General features: G+C 42.1%; 1 protein-coding gene across 4 annotated transcripts in view; it reads right to left on the bottom strand.

Moving 5' to 3' along the window:
- The window catches only part of inpp5b (inositol polyphosphate-5-phosphatase B), a 194,646-nt gene that overhangs the window by 115,583 nt on the left and 55,638 nt on the right, over positions 1-23,425 (bottom strand). The gene's annotated exons all lie outside the window — the stretch shown is intronic.

Here is a 23,425-nt window from a genome sequence, read left to right as displayed (position 1 = left end):
TCTCTGCAAAATGAGCAAGGAACATCCCCCACCCCACCCCCACCACCTCAACTGAGTCATTTTCTAGCCTTTGCTCACATATACACCATCAATAAGCACTATGTTTTTTTATCAGACATTTCAATTTTTGTGCCGTCGACTCTCCCCCAAACTTGTCAAAAGCGAACCAGCACCATCACTGGCCAAGCGAGGCAAACTCTGCTTGACATTAGTGTAAGCCCCATTGACTCAGCCTCTGCTAGGGAAAATAACATTGGGAAGCACACTGGAAGCAGCAGAATGTGGAGTCCAGAGCAAGGTAGTTCCGGGCTGGAACAGGAGGCTTGAGGTAAATGGAATCGTAGAACGAGAACTCAAGAGATGGAGCAAGGGTCCACGGGTAACAGGATGCAGAACTCAAAATCTATTGCTGAGAACCAGGCTCACATATTGCTATCGGTGAGGGAGGGATGGACAGCAAGGACATGGAAATTTCATTGGGGAAGGGTAGGGTGCACTTACTCCAGCAATTTTTTGAAAAGGTCCCATGTGGAAGGCTGATCCAAAAGGGGTCAGGAGAACCAGGCTACTAATACACCCTGTGGCCACTTTATCACATACACATGCACACCTGCTCGTTAATGTAAATATCTAATCAGCCAATCCTGTGGCAGTAACTCAATGCATAAGAGCATGCAGACGTGGTCAAGAGGTTCAGTTGTTGTTAAGACTAAATATCAGAATGGGAAAGAAATGTGATCATACGGTGTGAGCTCACTGGTGCATAATTTCTTGGATTATTCCTATTTCATCCTTAGGACCTCACCTGTGGCTAGAGGATATGAAGGTATTTGTGAAGACCCAGCAATTTCCTCTCTTGTCTCTTTCAATAGCCTGGGACAGATCCCATCTGGCCCCGGAGATATCCACCATAATGTTCTTCAATACACCCAACACCACTTCCTTGATCTCAACATGCACTAGATTATGGGCATATCTTACACTGATTTCATTTTCCTCCATGTCTTTCTCCTTGGTGAGTACTGATGCAAAGTACTCATGTGGGACCTCACCCACATCCTCAGCTCCAAGCACAAATCCTCTCCATTATTCTTGTATGACCCTGCACTTTCCCTAGCTAACCTCTTGTTTTCAATATATCTATATTAAATGACCTTGGACATCCCCTAATTCAGCCCTCCAAGGACATTTCATGGCCATATTAATTGTTCCTTTAATTTTTTCCCCTGCTTTTTTTTATATACCCCTTAAGGGCCCCGTCTGATTCCTGCGTCGTAAACTTACATCGGCTTTTCTTTTCCCTTTTAACTAAACTTATGATTTCTCGTCATCTAAGGATCCTGAATCTTGATAACTTTGATCTTCCTCTTTTGTGGAATGTGATCATCTTGAATTCTAATTTGCTGAGCATTAAACGATTCCCACACGCTAGATGTGGACATGTCCAACAGCACTGCCCCATTCTACTATCCCCAGCCAGCTCCTGTCTAATAATGTTGCAAACTACTTTCCTCACATTTATCATCATCCCCTCATACTTATCCTTAATCGTAACTATCATAAAATCTAAGGAACTGCGATCACTTTTCCCAAAATGCACTCCAATCACCTGGCCAATCTCAGCTCCCAAAACAAAGTCAGTATGGCTTCTCCTCTAGTTGGACTAAATACATACTGTTTCATGGAAGTCTCCTGGATTAGCATGGGGGGTCATAGGTAACATGGAGAAGGCAGGAAAATGGGGTTGAGAGGGATAATAAATCAGCCATGATGGAATGGTGGAGCAGACCTGATGGGCCAAATGGCCTAATTCTGCTTCTATATACCTAACAAACTCTGCCCTGCCCTGATGCACTGATCAGTGGGGAAGTTGGCATCTCCGCTATGACACTATTGCTGCTGCTTTTACATCATTTCAAAATCTGCTGATATATCTGTAACTCTTTCCCCCACTGGTTGTTAAGGGACCCACAACTATAAGCCATCAGAATTATTGCACCTTTCTTATTTTTCAGCTTTAGTCATACTGCCTCATACATCCTCTCTGAGTGCAGTCCAACTGCGACATTCTGCCTGATTAACTGCTCCACATCCTTTATGTCCAAAATATTGAAACCTGGAATGCTGAACTGCCAGTCCCATCCCTCTCTCAACTAAATCTCTCTCGTGGCCACAACCTCAGAGTTCCAGGGACCGTCTTCTTTCTTCTTCTTTTGCCCGTTACGCTGCCGGCGCCTGGGGCAGCAATGGAGATGCCCATCTCTGATGGTGTTCACGACTTCCTTCATCATGTCAGTACCTTCCTCTCATCTTTCACTCCTGTCAGACATGCAGGTCCTGGCTGGAACCTCAGGAACACCGTCATACACAGATGTAGAAGGATTCTTCATTGCTGTTTCCGTAACAGTTTTGCTTGGCCAGTCAGGGTCGCTAGCTCTGAGCTGAACCACCGAACCTGGAGGACTGGCGGACTGCTCTTCAGTCTTTCACCTGTTTGGCCATGGGTGACCCTACCAAGATTAAAGTCTGTCACGAGCCTTGTGGCCCATCAGGCCGGTGCTTATGCCGGTTTCCAACCCTACCAAGAGCCAAAGCATAAAGCCCTGCCTCCAGCCAACATAGCTCTCCGGGTCAGTGAGGCACACACAAGCCTCCAAACCATGACAAGGTTGTGGTCCTCTTGGAGGTCCATGCAGTGTACCAGGCTCCAAGTTTTTCAGCCTTACTCACAGTACTTCTTGCATCGAAATCGACACACTTCAGCCCACTGTGTTCATTTACCTAGCCCTGCCTCTCTCTCTTATCAGGCTTACTCTGCCAACATCATACCTTCCTCTCAATCTCCTCCCCTACTGACCCATTACTCTAGATCGCTCCCATCACACTCGCATAAACCCTCCTGAATAGACTACAAGCAGAACATCATTAATCTCCTTGTGCCTGCTCCACTATTCAATCAAAAGTATGGCCAGTATTTCTGCTCAGCTCCATTTCCCACATTAACTTATACCTTATTATTTCCTTTATATAGAAAAACCTATTGACTTCAGTAATGAATATACTCATTGAGCGAGTCTCCATTGTCCTTTGAGGTCCAGAATTCTGAGGATTTACCACCTTCTGGGTAAAGGAATTTCTTCCTAACTTTATTCAGAATGGCCAGTTCCTTAAATCTGAGTTATAACCCTTGGTTCACAACACACACCAGCCAAGAGGAAACCTTAACTTTATATCAATAGAGCCTCATAAAATTAAGTACACTTCAGTACTACTACCTTTCTTTCTTCTAAACTCTAGGTAATATGGGCCCAGTTTGCATAATCTTTCTTCATGCAATAGCTGAGGAATTAAATCTGGTGAAAATAGAAGTACATTGCTCCTGAGGTAGGGAGAGCATTATTCCAGATGCCCACTAGTGTGTCCTCAACGAGTGCAGTCTCCCCAAGCTTTGATACGTCTGAGGAGAATGTCTCTGATCTTTGGTTCAAATTCTCTTGCCAAAAAAAGGCCGACGTCTTCGCAACTGAACCTACTCATTAGTGATCTGTACATAAGCACACCCAGGTTCCCTTCCCGTCTCAATCACTCGCCCTTCGAGATTAAGGATAAAGATTAGCTTTATTTGCCACATATACATCAGAACATACGGTGAAATGCGTTGCTCATGCCAAATCAAATCAGCCAAGATTGTGGTGGGTAGCCTGCAAAAGTCACCACGCTTCCAGTGCCACATCGCGTGCTTATGATTCACTAACCCTAACTATATGCATCTTTGGAATGTTGGAGGGAACCGCAGCACCCAGAGGAAACATGCGTGGTCACGGGAAAATGTACAAGCTCCTTACAGGCAGCGGTGGGAATCGAACCCCGATCTTACAGCTGGCGTACCGTGAAGCGTGGCACTAACGACAATGCGGCCGTGCCACCCTGCTTAAATAGTACAGCAAGGATGGATGGAGAGTCTTCCAAAGGAGTTTGCGAGCACAGAACTTCAGTGATAACCTGGTGCCATTAGAACGTAATAAAACTATGGCGCTCGAACCGCTACAATGAAAGGTTTGAGGTGATAAGAACCCACCCATGGATGGGCTATGTAGAACCAAAAGAGCTGTGAACAGTGTTAAGAGAAAAAGTTGCGGTATAGTGTATTAAAAGATTCTACACTATCCTGTGGTTGAATTATTTAGAAATAAATCTACCTTCACGATCTAAGAAAACCTGCAGTAGCAGTGATTTACCTTTTCTGATTATGAAAGACACCTGAGGTAAAAGAATTGCCACCTTCATATGGCTGGCAGTGTAGGTCTGAGGCCCAAGTGCTTGACTCCTGATCTTAATTTTATCCGTTTATAGTTTCATATTTCCTTACAACACACGAGGAAGCCCTCAGACCACAGAGGCTTTGCTGACTCACAGAGCGTCACAGTCACCCCACTAAACTTTCCGCCATCAATTTCAACCCATATTTTCCAGAGATCCCACCACCCACCTACACTAGTGGTAATTTTCACAGTAGTCAATTAACTGACCAACTCGCATCTTTTAAGTCACGGCACGAAGCTGAAGCACCTAGAATGACAACCCATGAGTTTAACGGCAGAACGTGCAAACACCATCAATACAGTACCAGAGATCTATATTGAACACTGGTCACTGGGGACCCAGGGCCCCAGCTGTTATAGAATCATCACTGTGCCACCCTAAAGTTAGGAATGAAATCATGACCTTATGAACCTTCATGCATTCCATATGGGAATTGAATAGACAATCTCCGGCTCTCCATTTAACAAACAGTAGGAGAATATAATCGGGTGGCACATAGCATAGTGGTTAGTACAATGCTATTTGTCGTCGTCGTGGCTATCCCTCGAGGTCGAGGATGATGGTCTTCGTTCTGTGGATCTACTTATGGGCTCTCAACTGGCTTATGAGTCCAATCTTGGCTTTGAAACTTCTTCCGCAGTCAGGACCGGTAGTTCCAGATGGCAGATCAGGCTTTGGTTGTTGCTGCCTCTTTCCATTTTCTTCCCTTTTCTTCTAATTCTGCACATCTGTTGGCTTCGAAAGTTGCTGTTCCTTCTCGGATGATGGCTTGCCAGAGTTTGCTGTCCTTGGCATTAGCTTCCTAATTGCTGATGTCGATGTTACATTTTTTCATGTTGGCTTTTAAGATGTCTTTGAATCTCTTCTGTTGTCTGCCTCTTTTATGTTTGCCTTCTTTAAGCTGGCAGTAGAAGATCTGTTTCGGCAGATGTTCGTCTTTCATCCGAACAACATGATCCTTCCATCTTAGTTGGTTCTTGATGATGTCGGCTTCAATGCTTGTTGTTTTTGCTTCATTTACGATGCTGACGTGGGTTCTTCTAGCTTCCCAGCTGATATTTAAGATGTTTCGAAGACAGCATTGATGGAACTTTTCAAGTGCCTTCAGATGTTGTCGGTATGTTGTCCAGGTTTCTGATGCATACAGGAACATTGGGATTACCACTGCCTTGTACGCTAATGTTTTGGTGTCTGTTCGGATGTCAAGATTATGGAAGACTCTTGTTCGGAGAAGTCCAAAAGCTGTTCCAGCGCATTTAAGACGATGTTGGATCTCATCATTAAGGTCGACATTGGAGGAGAGGTGACTTCCAAGATACGGAAAGTGGTCCACGTTTTCCACGGTTATTTCGCCAAGTTGAATTGATGGTTCTATCCGATTTTTCTCAGTTAATGACGGTTGATAGATGATCTGAGTCTTCTTGGAATGCTATTATAGTGCCAGTGACCTGGGTTCAATTCCCGCTGCTTTCTGCGAGGGGTTTGTATGTTCTCTCTGTAACCGCATGGATTTCCTTCTGTGCTCACCTTGACTGCCAAAACATGAAGCAAACTGTGTGAACTCCCACGTCACCCGATGACCCTGTGAAGCCAATCAGAAGGGTGAACCCACAGAAACCACCAGGCCCAGACAGGATACCGGGCTGAATAATAAAGAACAGTGCTGATCAACAGGCTGGAGTTGCTGACCAGTATCTTTAACCTCTCGTCTCAGCAGTCTGAGGTATCCACCTGCTTCAAGCAGCCAAAGGAGAACGAGGTAACCTGCCTCAACCCACCTCATCCACAATCTCCATCAGCACAGGTATACTACGAGGCTGTGCGCTCGGCCCCCTGCTCTACCCGCTTTACACTTATGACTGTGCAGCCAGCACAGCTCCAATGCCACATCCAAGGCTGCTAATGACAGCCATTTGCTGAATCAAAGATGGTGATGACTCAGCATCTAGGAGGGAGATTGAAAATCTGACTGAGTCCCGCCACAACGACCACCGCTCACTCAACGTCAGCAAGACCAAGGGGCTGGTTATTAACTTCAGGAGGAGAAGACCGGAGAGCCATGAGCCAGTCCTCACTGGAGGATGAAAGGTGGAGAGGGTCAGCGTCTTTAAATTCCTCTGCGTTATCATTTCAGAGGACCTGTCCCGAGCAATTATGAAGTAAGAAAGCACGGCAGCACCTCTACTTTCTTAGAAGTTTGCCAAGGTTCGGCAGGACATCTAATACTTTGACAAACTTCTATAGAAGTGTGGTGGAGAGTATATTGACTGGCTGCATCAATAATAAAGGCATCCGTTAGTCTTGCGAGACCATGGATCTGCGCATGGAAAGTCTTCACTCTCCAGGATGTAGGCCTGGGCAAGGTTGTATGGAAGACCAGCAGTTGCCCATGCTCCACGACACTGATGTTGTCCAAGGGAAGGGCATTAGGACCCATACAGCTTGGCACCAGTGTCGTCGCAGAGCACTGTGTGATTAAGTGCCTTGCTCACAGACACAACACACTGCCTCGGCTGGGGCTCGAACTCACAACCTTCAGATTGAATGCCTTAACCATTTGGCCACATGCCCACACAGCTGCATTATAGCCTAGTATGGTAATACCAATGCCCGGGAGTGGAAAATCCTATAAAAAGTAGTGGATACAGGCCAGTCCATCACAGGTAAAGCCCTCCCTCTCCTGGGCACATCTACATGAAGCTCTCTCGAAGAAAGTAGCATCCAGCATCAGGGACCCCCAGCACCCAGGTCATGCTCTCTTCTCACTGCTGTCATAGTGTGAAGGTACAGGAGCCTCAGGACTCACACAACCAGGTACAGGAACAGTTATTACCCCTCACCCATCAGGCTCTTGAACCAGTGGGGATAATTTCTTTCACTCGCTCCATCACTGAACTGTTCCCGCAACCTATGAACTCACTTTCAAGCACTCTTCATCTCATGTTCTCAATATTTTGTGTTTTTTTTTGTATTTGCATAGCTTGTTGTCTTTTGCACATTGTGATTTTGTCCACCCTGTTGGGTGTGGCCTTTCATTGATTGAATTACGCTGCTTGAGCTTACTGAGTATGCCCACAAGAAAACAAAAAGGAGCAAGCGGTGAAGGTCTCATCCTTTAGGGCCCTGCTGCACCGCTATTGCAATGCTTGGAAAAGGGCATGGAAGGCCATCCTAGCTGCCAACCGTGCCCACTGCCGCCAGGCCAACTGCAGGTAATGCCCAGACAGACTTCACTGCCTTGGGAACCGTGTCTGGCTGTGCAGCCGAGATCTGCTCCTTTGCCCCGATTCCCGCAAGCTCTTGCCCAGGTTCACTGGTCCCTTCAACACCTACCCTTCCACATGTCCTGCCCCAAGCCCATTGGCCGTGGACCACTCATCCCATCCGAGCCTGCGCCTCCAGAAATGAGGATGGTGGGAGGTGGTCCAGTGCATACGGTTCAATGCTCAATGGATCCACGTCATTATCGGTGGGCTGTGCGGTATCTGGTTGACTGGGAAGGGTATGGCCCAGAGGAGAGCTCCTGGGTGGCATCCAGTTTCACCTTGCTCGTTGAGAAGTTCCACCCAACCCATCCAAATCACCCTGGGCCTTTGGGAGCTGACTGTAGGAGAGGCAGGTACGTCCCAGTCTCCACTCAATTAACAGGAGTCATCTGCCACTCATTTCCAACTTATTGCCTGCAGCCCATTTGAATCTAGCTCTCATCCACTATCCTTGTTTTGTAGCCCCTTATGGCTTGTTATTTTCATCACCTATTATTAAAGTTATCATTCACTGCTGAATCATCTCCACTGCTCTGCTTTTAGGTTGAACCTCCCCTGCGTTTCCTGACAAGTTGATTCATTGGTCACGAGTGTAACTGGGCAGCGCAGGAAAGCTCCAACAGTGTTCCATCTCTAAGTAAAATATCTGACACCCGAACAAATTTAAACAGCATTTTCTGCTGAGTCTGAGAGAACATGCATTTGCAAAAGCTAATTCAGCTAAGTGAGATATTGCCCAGAGCCTACTTGATCCACCGTGATAAGGGTTTGTCTGGTTTATAAAGTTTTCCACTACTTAAAACCAACCAGTGGGCAGGGCCCAAGGAAGGCATGGGTAGAAACCCACGAATATCATGCACTGGTTCGTTTTTAATTTCAAGCATCCTTTTTATCAAATTGCACATGTAATCAGCTTTGAGTGAGGTTTGTGCATTTGTGCCTGCCGTTGAGCACCTTGCTGGAATCATACAATGCAGACACATTACATATCAATTTGCTTTTGGAAGCTACTGATGCAATTATTAGTTTCTGTTGCACATTCTATATAATAATGTGCACTAGGCAAAATCAATTACCTTCAGGGCTTCCAGAGCTTACTCCAACCTGTCAGTCAGGTGTCACAGAGTGATCATCCCACCCATACCTCCAGTCATCAAGTGGGAGGAATTAAAGGAGGAGGGGTGATATTAGTAGTCAGGGAAAATGTCAGGGCAGTCCTCAGTCAGCATAGACTGGAGATATTCTCTACTGAGGCTTTATGGTAGAACTGAGGAATAAGAAAGGTATAACCACCTTAATGGGATTATATTAGAGACCACTCAACAGTCCGCAGGATTTAGAGGAGAAACTTGTAGAGATCGCTGACTGTTGCAAGAAATATAAGGTTGTTATAGCAGGTGATTTTAATTTTCCACATATTGACTGGGAATCCCATACTGTAAAAGGGCTGGATAGGAAAGACTTTGTCAAATATGTTCAAGAAGGTCTCCATAATCAGTAGACAGAAGTCCCATTGAGAGTGTGTGTGATACTTGATCTGCTATTAGGGAATGAGACAAGGCAGGTGACAAAAGTTTGTGTAGTGGAATACTTTGCATCTACTGATCATAATGCCATTGGTTTTAAGGTAATTATGGAAATGGATAGGTCTTGTCTTTGGGTTAACTTTCTAAATAGGAAAAAAAAAATTTGACGATTTCAGAAAGGATCTGGCAAGTGTGGATTGGGACAGGTTGTCTTCTGGCAAAAGCGTACTTGGTAAGTTGGAGGCCTTCTAAAGTGAAATTTTGAGATTACAAAGTTTGTATGTGTCTGACACAATAAAAGGCAAGGATAACAGGTTTAGGGAACCTTGGTTTTTGTGAGATATTGAGTGCCTCGGCCTGAAACGTCAACTGCACTCTTTTCCATAGATGCTGCCTGGCCTGCTGAGTTCCTTCAGCATTTTGTGTGTGCTGCTTGGATTTCCAGATATTCTCCTATTTTTAGGTATTTAAACAGATAGGGACTGATTAGGGATAGTCAACATGGTTTTGTATGTGGTAAGTCATGTCTTATAGAGGTTTTCAAGGAAGTTACCAGGAAAGTAGATGAAGGCAAGGCATGGATGCATTGGCTTCAAGGAAGAAGCCGGAGAGTGGTAGTAGATGGTTGCCTCCCTGATTGGAGGCCTGTGACTAGTGGAGTGTTGCAGGGATCGGTGCTGGGTCCATGGTTGTTTGTCATCTATATCAATGATCTGGATGATAATATGGATCAGTAAATTTGTGGGTGACACGAAGATTGAAGGTGTAGCAGATAGCAAGGAAGACTATCAAAGCTGGCAGCAGGGTCTGGACCAGATGGAAAAATGGGCTGAAAAATGGCAGATGAAATTTAATGCAGACAAGTGTGAAGTGTTGCACTTTGGAAGGACCGACCAGGGTAGGCCTTGCCTGATGAGAGGGAAGTCACTAAGGAGTGTGGTAGAACAGAGCGATCTGGGAATACAGATATATATATTTCATATAGATATATACAAAATCTGAAGGTATGCCAGTCAATAATATTAAAGAAGATACCAAAAGTTTTTTTTCCCAGATATATAAAGAAAAAAGAGCAACGAGAGTGCATTTTGGACCACTGGAAAATTATCCTGGAGAGATAATAATAGGGGACAAAGAATAATAGGTAGACAAACTTAATAAATATTTCCCTTTGGACTTGGGGGCAATTTGACGCAGAATTAACATTTTTTGGGGGGGGTTCTTTGTTTCTTGGCTGCCTGTTAGGAGACAAATCTCAAGATTGTATAATGTGTGCACACTTTGATAATAAATGAACTTTGAAATGATTGTGGCAGAGAGGAAGGTTATTTGGCCCATGATGTCCATACCAAAACTTTACCAGACCAACTCACCAGTTCTACCATCTGGTTCCTTCTTCATAACCCGACAAGTTTCTCTACACCACCTATTTCGCTTTATCAGTTCATTCTTTCAAGCCACTATGGATCCTGCCTCCACTACATCTGCAGCCAATTCATTCCAGATTTCAAATACATGGTGTTTAAAAGTTTTTCTTTTCCATCACTATTAATTTTCTTAGCCCTTAGTTTTATATCTGTGACACTCAACCCCTCCACTCTTTCCAGATGTCCCATTATTTTATTGAAGATTCAAGTTTATTTATCACAGGTACAGCAAAATAAACTGTGAAATGCGTCATCTGTGTTAATGATCCATACACCCCAGGACGTGCTGGGGACTGCCCGCAAGTGTCACCACATTCCAGCGCCAACATGGCACGTCCACAATGCCACACAGAACACAACAAGCAACAACAGCAGACCGAGTCTGTTCCTCTGTCACACTCACGTACACATTCGGATCCACAGTCCTGTAATCCTAGTGCAGTCCTCTTCTTCGAACTCCTGCCTCCAGTGGACACCGAATCCGGTGCAGACATGCTGGCACTGGGCCTTCGACTACCCCAGTGGATACTGTGGCATATAAGGATGTCAACTTTTTTTATATACTTCTGTGGGCCTCTCCTCTAAAACAAATCTATACAATCTAACTATTAATTGTAACTGCTTAACCCAGGAGCTATTTACCTTTTTCCTATCATGTTTAGACAAAATTGAAAGAATACTCTGGTTGAGCTCAAAACGATGATTCATAAAGAATCAGAATGGCTTGCCTGTATTGGTTAAGGCATCCGTTGGTCTTGCGAGACCATGGATCTGCGCCTGGAAAGTCTTCACTCTCCAGGGCGCAGGCCTGGGCGAGGTTGTATGGAAGACCAGCAGTTGCCCATGCTGCAAGTCTCCCCTCTCCACGACACCAATATTGTCCAAGGGAAGGGCAGTAGGACCCATACAGCTTGGCATCAGTGTCATTGCAGAGCAATGTGTGATTAAGTGCCTTGCTCAAGGATACAACACGCTCCCTCGGCTGGGGCTCCAACTCACGACCTTCAGGTAGCTAGTCCAATGCCTTAACCACTTGGCCGCGTGCCCACGTGTATTGGTACAGCTCACAAATATATAGACCTAATTAACTGCTTTCTCAACCAATCCTGCAACTTCCAATCTGTGCCCAAATCTCACTGCCCCCTGACCTTTTATTCTCATCATTTTACCCACGAAAATGGATCACCTCACATTTCTCTGCAATTTACTTAATCTGCCTACAGCATCACACACACACACACAAAATGCTGGAGGGACTCAGCAGGTCAGGCAGCACCTAAGGAAATGAATAAACATTTGACATTTCAAGCCAACGCCTTTCTTCAGGACTGGAAAGGGGAAGGGGAAGACACCAGAATAAAGGAGGTGGGGGAGGGGGTAAGGAAGTGGAAGGTGATGGGTGAAGCCAGGTGGGGAGGGACAGGAAAGGGGTGGAGAAGAGAGAATCTGATAGGAGAGCAGAGCGAAGTAACAGGCAGGTCAGAAGAGGTAAAAGGCCAGAGTGGGTAATAGAAGAAGAGGGGAGGTGGAAGGAAACTTCTTTTTAACCAGAATTAGTCTATAACCAGCTGCAATCCACTACATTCCTCCTCACAGTTCACAATACTGCCAAGGATCTAGATAATGGAATTGACGGCTTTGTGGCAAAGTTTGCGGATGATACAAAGACAGGCGGAGAGGTAGGTAGTGCCGAGGAAGCAATGTGATTGTAGCAGTAAGTCCTGACAAATTGGAAGAATGGGCAAAAAAAGTGGCAGATGGAATACAGTGTTGGGAAGTGTATGATAATGCGTTTTGGTAAAAGGAACAATAGTGTGGACTAATATCTAGATGGGGAGAAGGTTCCAAGGTCAGAGGCACAGAGGGGCTTAGGAATCCTTGTGCAAAACTCCCAGAAGGTTAATTTATAGGTTGAGTTTGTGGTAAAGAAGGCAAATGCAATATTGGGATTTATTTCAAGAGGAATAGAATATAAAAGTGAAGAGATAGTACTGAAGCTTCATAGGACACTATTTAGCCCACAATTGGAGCATTGTCAATAGATTTGGGCCCTACATCTCAGAAAGGATGTATTGTCATCAGAGAGAGTCCAGAGGAGGCTCACGAGGATAATTCCAGGAATGAAGGGGTTAACATACGAGGAGCATTTAGCAGCTTTGGACCGGTACTCACTGGAATTTAGAAGAATGCATGGGGATCTCATTGAAACCTACCAAATGTTGAAAGGACTAGATAGGGTGGATGTGGGGAGGGTGTTTCCTATGGTGGGGGTATCCAGAATTAGAGGGTACGGCCTGAAAATTTAGGGGCAACCCTTTAGAACAAAGGTAAGGAGGAATTTTTTTTAGCCAGAGAGTAGTGAACCTGTGGAATGCTCTGCCACAGACTGTGGTGGACGCCAAGTCTGTGCCTATACTTAAGGTGGAAGTTGCTCATTTCCTGATTAGTCAGGGCATCAAAGGATATGATGAGAAGGCAGGTGTATGGGGGTGCATGGGATCCAGGATCAGCCATGATGGAATGGTGGAGCAGACTCGATGGGCTGAATGGCCTAATTCTGCTCCTTTGGCTTATGGTCCTGTGTTATCAGCAATTTGGAAATTGTGCATTGGACTTTAAGTCTTACATTACCATTACTTTTGTACAAATGTTGGTTTGAGCTCCAGTACTTATCTAACAGCTAATGTTTGTAGGTAAAGATAACCTGAATATAGATGATATTAAACAACATTTTATTATAAAGTGTATTAAATGTTCTATAAATGTTATTATAAATGCTCTATGGCTTTATCTTGTTTATAGGATCAATAAAGTATGACTATGACTATTTAATAGGCAAGTAAAAGAAACTAAATAAATCATTCAATAAGATTGCGTAGTGATTGAGTTGGACAAGATACTCATCAATAATACAATGCATGTGGGAGAGTTTGAGCGAGAACTATTTAAAGCATCTTGTAATTTTAGCAGTTTCTGGTAAATCTGAAAAATCAAAACTGGTAACGAATTTCAGGAGTCTTTTTTTTCCAGATAATTGGTTCATTACGGTCACAAAGACTGAGGTACAGTGCAAAACTTGTTTCACCTACCGTTCACACAGACCAGTTCATTACAACCATGCACTGTGTCAGTACAAGGTAAAAACCAAGAAAAACAGAGCACAGAATAAAATGTTATAGCTTCAAGGAAAGTGTACTGCAGGGAGACGATAAGCTGCATGGGCACAACAAGGTTAATCATAACGTTATTGTCCCACTTTGAAATTTCCCCACATAAAACTTTTAAACATTTGGAATTCAATGTTCAACTACCAGCCACTCTTTTATAACAAGTTACCTTTGTATCACTGCAACCTCCAATAATGTAAGCAGACTTATCAATGTTTTCAGGTAATGCAATGTTTGATGGCTTTTTGATGCCAATCCTCATGAATTGCTTTGAACGCCTGGTAATGGCACACATCGAAAACTGCCTTCCTGCTACACTGGACACTTCCCAATACGCTCACAGATAGAACTGCCTTACGACAGATGTCATAGCAACTGTCATGCAGCTGGCCCTGACACACCAGACACATGCTGTCTCTGGATTTCAACACTATTGCCCCACAGACACTGCTGAACAAACTCCTACTCCTCGGTCTAAGTACACCACCGTCCAAGTGGGTGTTGGACTTCCTAACCAAGAGGCCTCACATAGTCAGGATTCACAATCACTCCTCCCTCCCCATCATCCTCAACACATACCCCCGCCCCCACCAGCACCAAGGCTGAGTGCTCAGCCCCTTGCTGTACACTCTGCTCACACACAAATGCACAGCCAAACACCCGAGTAATCACATTGTCAAGTTCGCCCATGACACAAGAGTGGTGGGGCTCATCACCGATCGCAATGAGGCAGCCTGTAGCGAGGAGGTGGAAGAGCTCGAGCCCGGGTGCCGGGCAAGTAATCTCTTCCTCAATGTCAACAAGACAAAGGAGATGGTCACTGACTTCAGGAAAACCTGCAACACTCACACCCCTCTTTACATCAGCAGCATTTCACGGCAGTTTCAAACACCTGGGAGCGCACATTTCACACAACCGCTCATGGTCCCAGAGCACATCCTACACAGTCAAGAAGGCTCACCAATGCCTTTGCTTTCTGAGGAAGCTGAACTATGTACATCAATACTCATGACCTTCTACAGACAGGCAGCAGAGAGAATCCTAACATGCTGCATCACTGCATGGTACGGAAACTGCACTGCGGTGAACAAGGAAGCTCTACAACAGTTAATCAAAATTGTCCAACACATCACCAGCACCAGCCTACCACTATCAAAGGCATACTGTGTATACAGAAAGTTTCTGGAAATAGGCCAGAAATATCATGAAGGATCCCATCCATCCTGCCCATGGACAGGTTGTCCCGCTCCTATCGGGGGGGATGCAATGTAGCATCCATGCCAGGGCCACCAGACTCAAAAACAGTTACTTTCCCCAAGCAGTAAGGCTGATCAACACCTCCACCCACTGACCCAACCCACCACATATCATTTCCTGTCAGACGTCCCTGTACCTAGCGTCACTTAACAATCAATCCATGTATATATATTTATTGATTTTTTTTATCATCATTTTAGTATCTTTTGTGTGTTTTTGTGCTGTATCAGATCCTTAGTAACAATTATTTTGTTCTCCTTTACACTTGTGCACTGGAAATTACATTAAACAATCATGAATCTTGTCTAGCCAAAACAAAAGCATTGTAAATTGGGTGCAGGGACAAAAAATTCAAGGATGGCTAACTAACCTATACATAAGCACGAGAAAGTCTGAAGATGCCAGAAATCCAAGCAACAACCCTTCCTGATGAAGGGTCTCGGCCCAAAATATCGACTGTTTACTCTTTTTCATAGATACTGCCTGGTCTGCTGAGTTCCTCTAGCATTTTGTGTGTGCTGCTAACCAATACATTGTTCTTTCAGAACATAAATGGCACTACTGCAAATCCCAAACTGTCAATTACTTAAGTATCTGTTCAATAATTCATCATGTGCAAACTACAGGTAGTTAAGATGTACAAGCAATATCATTTACTCTGTGAACAGACATGATGAGTAGAAACTATTTCTCAGAAATAAACAGTATCAAGAGGAAACAGAATAACTCCTTCAAAGAAAGCAATATGTTTACAGCAAGGACAAGCAATCTAAAGCAAAAAATTTACAAGCCTGTTTTGTCAAATGGACATGTCGAATGACCCACCTCAGTTGAGGCGACATTAAGAAAACATTATGTCCTGAAGAGAAAACAAAACTTGAAACAGACTGATTCCCAATGACAACCTTGTGAACTCTATTACAAACCATTAACAAACGATGAGGAATTATGATGAGTTACAAATATGAATGTTGAAGCTACAATCTGTAACTGTCTGCTTTAAAAGGAACTATGGTGTAGACAACAATCTGAGTGGATTATAGCAATTAGGGATCCTGTGAATTGACAGCCAATATTGATCATTAAATTTTGTATGGCAAATTGGAATCACCCCCCAAAAAAAGAGAAACAATCCCAGGGTTAGAGCGAAGATTAGAGTATATGAAGGTGTCCACATGATTATTCTGCACTTCGTGCCAATTATCAGGTACACCTGTACACCTGCTCATTTATGCAAATATCTAATCAGCCAATCACGTGGCAGCAACTCAGTGCATAAAAACATGCAGTTATGGTCAAGAGGCTCAGTTGTTGTTCAGACCAAATATCAGAAATGTGATTGAAGTGACTTTGACTGGAGAACGATCATTGGTGGTTTGAGCATCTCAGAAACTATCTCCTGAAATATCTGCACACAACAGTCTCGAGAGTTTACAGAGAATGGTGTGAAAAATTAAAAATAACATCCAGCCAGCGGCAGTTCTGTGGGTGAAAGCACTTTGTTAATGACGAGGGTCAGAGGAGAATGGCCAGACTGGTTCAAGCTGACAGAAAGGTGACAGTAACTCAAATAATGATGTGAAAAGGAGCATTTTTGAACACACAACACATTGAACCTTGAAGTGGATGGGCTGCAGCAGCAGAAAAATACAAACATACTGTAACCAAGGTTAATTAAACCCAAAGTTGTAATGTTAGAAAGTTCTACCTGCAGAGGGATGCAAATGAGAGTTACCTATTTAAAAAAAAATAATTTGAAAGAGACGCTATGCGAGGGCATGACGGGCTGGCCTCAGGTTGGACAAGGAGAGAAACAAAGCAATGATTAGAAGCTGAAGACATGAACTGTGAAGATTGGAATTAATAGTGATTATCCTTACCCTACTAACTCGTAACCCCTGGAGGGGAGACAATATCAATAAAATATTTATTGAAGCTATGGCTATAACACGCAGCAACTTTAACAAGACAACCTTGGCAGAGAACAGTGTCCAAAATCCCTACCGAGTAGTCGGGAATTCGTTCTGTAAAATCATACCAAGGGTCAAGTTTTGGTACAAGTTTGTGAATTGATGTTCTGATGGATGCCTCACGGATCTGTACTGGATCCAATGTTATTTATCATATATATTAATGATCTGGATGATGGGGTGGTAAATTGGATGAGTACGTATACAGATGATACTAAGATAGGTGGAGTTGTGGATAATGAAGTAGGTTTTCAAAGCTTGCAGAGAGATTTAGGCCAGTTAGAAGAGTGGGCTGAAAGATGGCAGATGGAGTTTAATGCTGATAAATGTGAGGTGTTACATTTTGGTAGGACTAATCAAAATAGGACATACATGGTAAATGGTAGGACATTGAAGAATGCAGTAGAACAGAGGGATCTAGGAATAATGGTGCACAGTTCCCTGAAGGTGGAATCTCATGTGGATAGGGTGGTGAAGTTTTGGTCACCGAATTATAGGAAAGATGTCAACAAAATAGAGAGAGTACAGAGAAGATTTAATAGAATGTTACCTGGGTTTCATCACCTAAGTTACAGAGAAAGGTTGAAAAAGTTGGGTGTTTATTCTTTGGAGCGTAGAAAGTTGAGGGGGGACTTGATAGAGGTATTTAATATTATGAGGGGGATAGATAGAGTGCTCTTTCCATTGAGAGTGGGGGAGATTCCATCAAGAGGACATGAGTTGAGAGTTAAAGGGCAAAAGTTTAGGGGTAACATGAGGGGGAACTTCTTTACTCAGACTGTGGTAGCTGTGTGGAACGAGCTTCCAGTAAAAGTGGTTGAGGCAGGTTTGATGTTGTTGTTTAAAGTTAAATTGGACAACTATATGGATAGGAAAGGAATGGAGGGTTATGGGGTGAGTGCAGGTCGGTGGGAGTAAGAGTAGGGTTCGGCATGGACTTAGAAGGGCCGAGATGGCCTGTTTCCGTGCTGTAATTGTTATATGGTTATATAAACTATTTCATTCCAGCGAATCCAAGAAACAGGATGGAGAGCCACCCAAGATGAAGAACCAGTGCAGGAAGGAAACGTGTAATAACGCAGAGGATTTAATACAGTTGGATGTACAAGTTATTTTCATTCAAAGAATCCACATTTGATTTTCCGCAAGAACTTATTTTTGCAAAGACTTTGATAAGTTACTGAATGAGATTTACTTTGTTTAAGAGTTGTGATGTTGGAGAATTGTCATGAAAGAAGGTAAACTGTATATATGTATGTGTGTGTATATATATTTATTTATTTTTGAATTTGAACTTAAACTTGTAGATATACCACCTGGAACTAAAACTAAAGTTAACTATAACACTTGAGAATAGGAATTATATTTGGTTTTCTAACTAACTAGGGATAAGTAAAAAGGAAAGTTTAGTCTGGAAACTTTTAAATAGGGAATAACACTAGATCTAATTAGTTGGAGAAATTGGAGTAATAAAGGTTATTCTAATGAATATCACTGATTCTAATTAAAGAGGATTTAGTTGTGGTTTGATATCTAAGATTTGGAACCTAAACAGAATGTTTGAATTTTGAATTGTTCTTGCTTGTGTAAGTATCTTGTACATACTATTTTTCTTTCCTTATAAACAAAACTTATTTCCTGAAGTGTGTGGTTTCTATTCGCTGCCTCCTTCCGATACCTAAAGTCTTCTGATGACCTACTAGCACCGAGTGTAATTTGATTTTCTCAAAGAGTGCGGGGACTAGTCACACGTGATAAGGACAGTGCTACACAGGTGTTACAATACACTCAGTGGCCACTTTATTAGGTACAGGAGATACCTTATAAATTGTAAGTCATCCTTCTACAAAATTTTATCCCATCATCCAAATGCCTCTTGAATGGTTCAAGAAGAATCACACATTTAAGTACAGATATGGAATTCCAATATACATCCATTTAATATTGTTGGTATCCATCACATGCAATTATAACTAAGTCTTAAAAACAAAAGCTGGATAAAAATCACAGGTAGGAAAACGTCAGATAAAGGTAAACTAAACAGAACTATTAAAAAGGTTCTTTGCACTAACAAAACACACAAAATGCTGGAGGAACTCAGCAAGTCTATCAAGGTCTCGGCCCTAAATGTTAACAGTTAATTTCCCTCCATGGATGCTGCCTGACCTGCTGAGTTCATCCAGCATTTTGCATGTGTTGCAGAAAACTTCTAGCATCTGCATAATCTCAAGGTTCAAGGTGCATTTATTATCCAAGTATGTATGCGGTATGCAACACTGAGATTCATCTTCTCCAGATAGTCACAAAACAAAGAAAAACATCAACCCCCTCCACGCACAAAGAAAAACAAATCACACAAACGGCAATAAAAACATCAAGCCCACCCCACCTATGCAAATCTCTTGTGTTGTGCTTTACACTATCGTTATCAGTATTATTTTGCTCCAGCTTCTTTTCATTTTGTTACCAAAGTTAATTATTTTCCTTTCATGGGATGATTTGATAATTTTGTGCATTCTCTTTTCAGTAATTCTCTATCATTTATGGGTTTTTTAAAAATTATATTCTCACCAAGCAGACTTTTGTTCCTTGCCAACTCTTCTTATTTCGTGTTATCAAATTACCATGTTTTCCTTAACAACTTCAAAACATGAAAAGCTGCAACAAAAGAAAAAAAAACTCTTCCTGGTCCTCTTTCTAATCTGCCATTCACCAAGATCATGGCTGATCTCGACACCTTCCTGCATTATCCCATATCCTCGATTCCCTAACATGGAGAAAATCATCAATTGATGTTTGACATGATCTCAACAAATGAGCCACCGAAGTGTGCAAGGGTAGATAATTCCATCAAGTCACCATCCTGAGTGTAAAATGTTCTTTTCACTTCAGTCTTAAATGCAACCCCCATATTTTTGGTGGGTGAGCCTTCAGAAACATCCAAGTCTGTTAAGCTTTCTAAACATTGCGTCTCAAAATTTACAATCATCCCTCATTCTTCCCACCAAGTACACGCCAATCCACTCAACCTCACTTCATATGGCGAACCTGCCGGAGCTGGAATTAAGCTGGTGAATCTTCACCCTATTCCCTCAGTGACAAATATCCCTATTTTAACGTAAAGGGAACAGAAAAAACACAATCCTCCACATTGGTCCATTTCATGAAGCTTAAACCTTCACTCATTGAGTTTCAGCCATTTCTGAAATAAATAGTTAACCGAGCTGTGGTGGATTCAGCAACACAACAAATGAGCTTTGAGTTTGTTCAGTTATTCAAATGCCACTAAGATCCTACAGTGCATGAATAGAAAAAAAAGGATCAGCCAGATATTGGGCTTAATTTGCCATTGTGAGTATACATACTCTAAAAACAACAGATAGGCTACATCAAGCGTCTGTAACTACAACTGAATGAAATGACTAAGACGGATGTGTGTGCAATAATGCTCCCCTTATAGTGTGCTCCACAGCAGCAGACAGTTTTGCCAATTAACAAGGTCAGTCCCCTTTGCTTTGGGGAAAATATAATCTGTAATATTAAGTATCCGGAGTGTCTTTGTGACTTAGTGCAATAACGTTAAGTACCTAAAACCAAGTTAGCAATGTGCTTTATCCAAAGGGAAAATGTCACGAGGTAAATTAAAACTACATGTAACATTTATAGCGAGTAAATTAGTTCTATATTTGAATTTCTCATTAAGTTAGTTTCTAAGAGAACAAGCAAGTAAGTCATTATTTAATATAAGTTAAATTAGCAACGGGGATAAAAGAAGAAACATTAATGAACTGTGGAACTGCAAGTCACAGCAGAAAATTTGCAGAACATTATATTACGCATATTATCACTAAGATCAAGATTTGCAATTGTCTTGTGCCTTTATATTTATAAGATTTCCATCAGCAAAGTAATTTTGCTTAGCTCTTCGTTTTTACCTGAGAGAATAGCTGAGGAGCATCGTCAACTTTCATCTGAGAACTGGTGATGTGTAAGAAGATCACTGAAGCTGTGAAGCAACAATGGCCTGTGTAATGTCACAATGGTCCCCATCACACTGCCAGCCAAGCAGAGCAGGGTTTTGCTCCTTATTTTGTGTTATCAAATAACCATCTTTTTGTCAACAACTGCAGAACACGGAAAAAACAGCAAAAAAAAAACTTTCTGGTCCTCTTTCTAATCTGCCATTCATCAAGATCATGGCTGATCTCAACATCTTCCCGCATTATCCCTACTTCCCTTGATTCCCCCAAAATGGAGAAAATCACCAATCGATGTTTGACATGAACTCAATAAATGAACCACTGAAGTTTGCTAGGGTAGATAATTCCATCGAGTCACCAACCTGAGTATAAAATATTCTTTTCATTTCAGTCTTAAATACATCTCCCTTGGGAAACATCCAATATGTATTCAGCCTGTCAAGTTTTCTAAACATTTTGTCTTGAAATATTAATCCTTGTGCATCATCGACACATAACGCTTGCACTTTGCAACAGTAACACCCTGTGTCTAATTCTTTTTTGTTAATTTTTTTTTATTGAAGTTCATCAAACATTTCCATAAGATCTATTTCAGATACTGTACATATATCATATCATATTTGTCACAAATCTCCACATAATATTTATCTGAGGTATACACTTATAGAAAGGAGAGGAAAGAAAGAAAAATCGAAAGATGAAAACTATGTACAAAGTAGGGAGTGATCTTTTTTTTACAACATATTCATTGACTTATGAGAATAAAATCAGGCCTATGAGGTGTTATGTAGTTAACCCATTTTTCCCAGTATGAATCAAATTGCTCCAACTTATGATTAACAGATGCTGTTATCTTCTCCATTTTGTAAATATCCATTGTAATTTCCATCCATACATTTAAAGTTGGGCTCTCCTCTGATAACCATTTCCTGGTAAGGGTCTTTTTACCAGCCACCAGCAGTATATTCATTAAATATTTATCTCTTCTCAACCATTCTTGAGGTATATACCCGTAATATATATGGTCTAACCCTGTGTCTAATTCTAATGCTGTAAAGCTCAAATGTGTAATTTTGAGTGTTAAACTACTGTTCGATTATAGTCCATGACAAATTGGTAAAATTATGAATATCAAGTCAGGATAAACAGGTCCATTTTGGATTTGCAATCATTAATCTGTATTGAGCCTTAGCTAATTAAAATTTCTATCAAGAAATCCGAAGAAGGGATTCAGTGTACTCAAGTCAAATTTACTGATGATACAAAGGTAGGTAGTTTTGTAAGTTGTTAAGGGGATATAAAGAGTCTGCAAGAATATATAGCCATAGTTTTAAATGAGCAAGTGAAAAGCTGGCAGATGTGAAAAACTGTGAGGTTATTCACTTTAAGGAAACAAATAAAAAGGAAAAGTATCAAAATGCTGTGGCAGAAAGGGACTTAGTATTTGCAGTAAATGAAGCACAAAGTTAGTATGTAGATACAGGAAGGGCAATGATTGGTATTGATTGTTATTGCAAGGTATATGGAGAATAAAACTGATACAACTTTTCAGGGCACATTCTCAGCTACGTCCAAAGATCTACAATTTTTCAGCTCCATATTTAAGAAAAAATGCTAGTGCACTGGAGAGAAGTCAGGGGCATTTCATCAGGGGTTGATCCATGGGATGAAGAGTTGTATATAGAAAGGATCAGTAGACCAAGCCTACATTCGTTGTGGGAACAGAACAATTAGAGACGATCTCTGGAACATAAGGTTCTGAAAGAGATTGAGATGATACTTCTTCTAGTGAGGGTGCCTAGAAATGTGGGCAGAGTTTCAGAAAAAGGGGTTTCCCACTTGAGGTGGAGATGAAGAGGGATTTCAGTTCTTAGTGCATTTTGAGCAAGGGAATTCTCTCCTTCAGGGAGCTATGACGGCACAATCATTGGGAATATTCGGGTACAGGTTGACAGACATTTAAACCATCCAGGAGTCAAGAAGTGTGGGTAGAGAGCAGGAAAGTGGTGTTGAGGCCAATACATCATGATCATATGAATGGTATAGAAGGCTCAAGGATTTCACTGCCCCTCTCTGGCTTCTTAAGAGAATAAAATCAGATAGTTCATGCTGAATGAGACATTGTGGACATACTGAGCGAAGTAGTCAAAATCAAATGCATTAACATTCTAAATGCAACTCACACCTCTCTCCCCCATGCCCCAAACGTTCCATGTTCAACAGCTGAATCAAAGTGATGGAAGTGGCTACTTGGCCTGTCAGACTTGCATTCACAATTTATTGCAAAATATTTAAGACCCATTATATTTTTTTCATGCATATCCAGGAAAATATGTAAAAGATTTACTCAGACAAGACTGAGCAGCAAAATATCACTTGGACCACAGAATATCACTACCGCACTGAGAAAACATTTAAGGAAAATTTTAGCTCCGATAGTTTTTTTACATACTGGTTCAGAGGAACTCAGCTACGGTTAATATTGAGACAAGTGTGATCAGTCTAAGAA

Source organism: Mobula hypostoma, chromosome 26 (genome assembly GCF_963921235.1).
Source record: "Mobula hypostoma chromosome 26, sMobHyp1.1, whole genome shotgun sequence".
Classification (NCBI taxonomy): domain Eukaryota; kingdom Metazoa; phylum Chordata; class Chondrichthyes; order Myliobatiformes; family Myliobatidae; genus Mobula; species Mobula hypostoma.
The sequence above is the reverse complement of the archived record's forward strand: the minus strand, read 5'-3'. Positions and strand labels throughout refer to the sequence as shown.